Below are 6,000 nucleotides of genomic sequence, written 5' to 3'. Positions count from 1 at the left end.
GTATTATTGTTATCTTGAATTTGTAGGAAATAATTCCTAGAGAAGGCATTTTTAATAAAAACATGGCAACTCTGGTCATATTATGAGGATGTACTAACTTTTCCATTAAAATAAGTTTCTATGTATGATCCATTAAACCAGCGTCAACAAGAACTCACAACTGCTTTAAATAATCTGCATACATACACACACACACATACATGCATATGGTACATAAAAGCACGTGATGAAACTTAAGTAAAATATCGTTTTTTTTGTTTGTTGCTTTGCTAGAACTCTCTACTTTTATGAAAATGAGTGGAAGCAGCAAACTTTCTGCAACTAAGTTGAATATAAACACAAGTGCAGGCTTCAAGGCACCAACACACACACAAACACAAGCGCATATTTATTAACGTTAGTTTGGTGTTGCAAATCTGCACATTTCAAAGTTGCGAGTGATGAGCATAATGGAAAATAATTTCAAACTATTGAACGCCACTCAAGCGTGACGCACCGTATGTCAAACAAAGTTGCCACATCTGCTGCTTCTGCTGCTGTGACATGCGTTTTCGTCTTTCAGGCGACTAGTTTATTACCGGCGTCGCTGTAATGTTGCTCGGAATGCATGTAAACGATGGTGTATGCATGTTGCACGTGGCACGTTGCAAGTTGTTGCATGTGTGTCAGCTATTACAACATTACTGCTGGTGCTGCGCATTTGCCGTTATCGTTTGACTGCAGCTGCGCGCAAATTGCATTCGGCATATACATACATACACACACATACATGCGCAGAAGCATTCATAAAAATCACTGCAAATAAATCATTTCCACTATAATAAACTGGAGTGATAGCAAAGCGTTGCATATGTTCCAGGCGCTCGGCTGGGCATGTAGGGAAAGAAATGCATTTGTACACATACAAACACATGTACATACAATTTATGTGTATATATGTACATATATGTTTTATGTAATGCTTCGCCGGCATTCAGGCCAGCGGCTGCAGTGCATGCCGCAAAAAGAGAAGCGGAATTGGCTAACAAGCTACTTGAGTGCTTTATACGAATTTATGCTCCGAAACACTCCACACACACCTATACAAAACATAAATGCGTACATGTGTGTGTGTGTGATCTAAATGAGCGCACAACGAGACGTATATGTGCCAGAGTGACGTGTGACGTTGACGTTGCATAGAAGTCTTCTGCCACACAAAGCGCACTTGAAATGGGCGAAAAGCCCACAGGATGTGTGGAGAAATTGCAATAAAAGAGGCATAACAACAAGAAAAATTGAAATATAGTAGGAATAAATAAGTGAACTTAAAAAATTGCAGAACATTGTTAGCAAGTACATGGGTAATTTGCCTTACAAAGAGTCTATGGTGAACTCAAATAACGATTTAGGGGGATATATAGGGTTATGCGTTCTGGTTGTGTTCCAATTGCTACTTGCGAGAGATTATTACTAAGCTTTTTTGTTGACAAAAAATTCCATGATTTTTTAGAAAGCTTTCGAAGCTATGATAAAAGTTTTTAAAACTTAGTAAAAGCTCGCGAAAGTTTAGTAAAAGTTCTAAAGCAAATGTAGAGAGGTTACTAAAATCAAATAAATAATTTCAATTTACAAAGTTTTTCGAAAGCTTTCTTCTGCAAAAAGCTGCAAAGCCTTCATAGAAGTAAATGCTTACATAATTATTATAAATTTTCATAAGCTACTGAAAGCTAAATTAATCTTAATTTTTATAAAGACTTTCCAGGTGCTTTCATTAAACTTTCTGCTGCAAAAAGCTTAAAAGCCTTAATAAAAATAAATTTGTAATATATATGTATATATTGCACATGCGAGTGTTTATTGCTTAACTTGTTTAGTGAAAATTTATTTTCAATGAATTTTAATAAAGCTTTTGAAATTTTGATGAAAGCTCTTAAAGCGTGGGCAAAGCATGCGAAAGTTTAGTAAAAGTTCTAAAGGAACTTTCTAGAAGTTAGTAAAATCAAATAAACTTTTTATATTTGAAAGCTTTCGACTACAGAAAGCTTAACAACCTTTATAAAAGTTAATCTTTGTGTTATGTTAGTTAATAAAAATGTTCATACAGGTAAGTAACCAAACCCAAAATAGCTTTTATTTTGATAAGGTCTTTTCGGGGGCTTTCGCTAGACTTTCTGCTTAAGAAATCTTAAAAGCCTTTATAGATGTAAATGTTAATTTATGTATTATAAAAGTTCATAACGTTATAAAACAATAAATAACTTTGAACATATAAAGTTTTTCGAAAGCTTTCTTCTGCTAAAAGCTCAAAAATGTTCATAAAAATAAGCTTGTATGACGAACTGTCCAATCTCATTTGTTTTTTGATATTTATAAATTTATTCGGAAGCAACTGCTAAATGTCTGTTCCACAAAACTAAATATAAATTTAATTTTTATTTTTATTTTTATAAAGGCTTTTCGAATGCTTTCACTAAACTTTCTGCTACAAAATGCTTAAAAGCATTTATGCAAATATATAAATAAAACCTAAAATATATTTAATATTTAGTACATTTTACGAAATCTTTTCTTTACTTATGTGGCAAAAAGCTTAAAAGCATTCTCAAATATACGTACATACTTATTACGAAATGTCCATAAGTTTCTAAAACCAAAAATATTTTGTAAATTTAATAAGATTTTTCAAGAAAGCTTTTGCTAAGCTTACTGCGGAAAAAGCTTAGAAATCTTCAAAAAAATTAATTTCTAATACACAAGGTCCATAAGTTTCTAAAACCTAAATTAATTGCTATTTTTATAAAGAGTTATCGAAAGCTTTCACTAAACTTTCTGCTGTAAAAAGCTTAAAAACTTTCAAAGAAGCATGTTTGTGTTACGAATCTACCTTCAATTGTTATAAATAACAAGCAACATTCTTTCACCTATTTTGGAGTCATTTTCATATTTTGCATACCAAATTGTGACACCCTCTATCATCACCACCGTGCCTACACATAAGCGAGCAAGTGTTCCAGAACAACGACTGCCAAGAGGCACATCACGTGCTCGACCAAATTCGCTGTGGCATGTGTGCTGGCAGGCGGCAAACAACGTGCTCCTCCCCCACTACGTCTTGTACGCGCCCACACCCTTTCGCTCGCCTTGTGGCAGTAATGGCTGTGGCATGGCAATGGCAAAAAAAAAAAGGCCAAAGAAAACTGACATACCCATTTTTACTTAGAGTCAGTTCCATATGTCGACGTAGTGATGTTCTTGTTTTTTAGGGTTGTCGTTCTCGTTCTTTGAGTTGTTGTTTTTTGTTCCCGGGTCTTTGCTAGAGCTGCCGTTGGCAAGCTGTGCGGTTTTGTGGCAACAATACACGCAGGTCGTTGCACTCGCCGCCACTGACAGGCCACCGCCAACAAACACAACACCAGGCCTACACACATATATGAAACGTTGCATGCAACATGCTGCACATCGCCGATAAAGAAACACGTACCGAGGCACAAATACCTACATCAGTATTTATGTATGTATGTATGTATATCTGTGAGTAGTTGTGGGCAGCTAAAGGCAGCTAGTGGTAGCCTCAGCAGACAGTCAATAGCAGGCAACAAATTAAGGGCAATAAATTGAACGGAACTTGCCGCTTTTTGCAACACACACACACACACATAGAGGGTTTGCAAGAGAAACCAACGTTATTCACTGGTTGAACAGCCGCGGAGCCGATACAAAAAATTGCTCCTTAGCGAGCATTTGTGTGTGGCAAGACGAAGGGGAAAATGCGGAAAGGTTTGTTAGGAAAGAATGCACGTGCCACATTTTCCGTCATTGCCGTTGCCCACGCACCCTCATAAACACACACATATACACATATACAAGCTGGTTGGTATGTAACTGTTCGCCACTATAATTCCAGTAACAACAACAACAAGAAAGAACGTGCGTTATTTGCAATTTTATTTGCCACATTTTCTATTTGCTGCCTTCGCCGGCGCAAACAGTTGGCAACCTTTTTGTGCTGCGCTGTGAAAATGCTCACTTCCGCTTGTCGTTTCGTCGAAAATAAAGAAATCAGCTGCCAGCGCAGACCCGCGAACCACCTTGCAGCATAAACTTACAACTCAACTGAAAGGAAACGGAAATGGCTGGGTTGCTGTTGTTGCTGTAGCTGATTGCTGCTTGTGTCTGCGGCAAATGCGCGCGAAAATGCCGTTTCAACAAGCCACTTGAGAATTGCACTCGAAATTCTGTGAAAAAGCATGTTCAGCTGCTCGCCGGCCGCTCCTCTGTGATTTTGCACCTAAATTGGCCATAAATTGAGTGAAGTGGCTATGCATAGAGTCTAGAGAGAAAAACAACATGCAACAGCAGTGTTGCAGCAATTCTTTCTGCCAAAGTTGTTGAGCGTGGTTTAGTCTCTGGCAGCCATAAATATCGCCGTGCTCCTGCGTGTTTGTTGGGAACCATTTAGTTTTTCAATAAAATGCAGTTTTTCTCTGTATCTCAAGAGACATTACAAGGTGCGAATGGCGTTTGCCGAAGTGTTATTTGAAATACTGCGTATGTGTGTGTGTGTGTGTGAATTCTAAATCCACATAAATTTATATATATATAATATTTTTATTTTCTGTTTGGTGGAAATATTTTAAAATTATGAGCTTTGAAGGTGCTGGTTCCGGATAGAGTAAATTTATTGTGCTGCAGAATACATTCATATAGCCAGCTGCAGACTTCAAAATAGAACTTCATTTGCATTGGTATTTTTTTAAACTTTATTAGATTTTTCCGTGTTGTTGTTCTTATTGTTGTAACCTGAACATATACTCCCTTTGTAAGGAAGTTTATGACACCCAGAAGAAAACGTCGTCGACGCTATGCGAGTTTAACACAAAAACTATTGCGAATTTTGACTTTTCGCGGAGTATATGTATTATCAGGAAGGTAGGTAAATTTTTTTTTCCTAGGTTGGTAGGACCGTGTATAATAATTGCCAAGCATCTATTTTTGAAAAGGTTTCTTCATTTCTGAACTACACGTGTTTTTGTAAACAACCAAACGTGAACTTTTTTACTTATACCATAATTGATTTTCTTCAGTAACAAATTTTCTTCAAATTTTTATTTGCGAAAAAAAAAGAATATTATTGTGCAAAATCAGTTTGAATGTCGCAGCAGACCTTTGGTGTTTAAAATGTGGCACAAAAGATCTTTTATAGGTGGTACATCGAATTCAAAGTGGGCCGAGAACACCTTAAAGACGAACCACCTTAATGGTCCTTACCGAAGGAGGCTGCATTGATTATTAGAGGCCTCGGTGATAGTGTTGGAATATTGGTTTTAAGAATGTTTTGTGTTTCAATTTCATTAAATCTCGTTTGATGACAAAAACTCTCATTTGCACCATGTCACACTGCATTGCTCCTCGCGACTTATTTTTGTCAAAAACTCGACACATAAATATTATTCCGCAAGCACTGATTTAACTTCGTGTGATTTCTGGCAATTCAGCAAACTCAAATAGGCAATCCGAAAATGCCATTTTTACATTTTGATGGAGGGGATAAAAACTGAATCGAAGAGGGTACTGAAGGCTATACCGGAAAAATTGGAAAAAAAATTGCCGAAAGTGCGTTTTATCGGACATGAACTACTATGTAGGGGACTAAAAAGATAGTCATAAATAAATAAACACTTTGCTAAGAAATACAAAATTCCTGATACAATTTGAACAAACCCCGTAAAGTATATATTTATAAGCATACATATATTGGGTAGTCGATAAAGTCTTCACGTATTTCTAAGCAAACTTCAACTTATTTTTTATATTTATACTAATAAATAAATAAACAAATATGTGCCATTTTCCCGCTAGAGACATTATTCCAACAGTGTAAAACTTTTCTGGTTTCTCGCCGAAACTCTGCGACAAGTAATTTTCGTAGGCTGCTCTTGAAGGAAATTTTAATCCATTAAGGGAGTTCTGCAGTAACCGAAACAAATGGTAAACCGATGGTGCAAGCTCAGGGCTATA

The sequence above is a fragment of the Bactrocera latifrons genome, unplaced genomic scaffold, assembly GCF_001853355.1.
Source record: "Bactrocera latifrons isolate USDA-ARS-PBARC rearing strain unplaced genomic scaffold, ASM185335v1 scaffold_16, whole genome shotgun sequence".
NCBI lineage: Eukaryota > Metazoa > Arthropoda > Insecta > Diptera > Tephritidae > Bactrocera > Bactrocera latifrons.
This window is presented reverse-complemented; position numbering follows the sequence as displayed.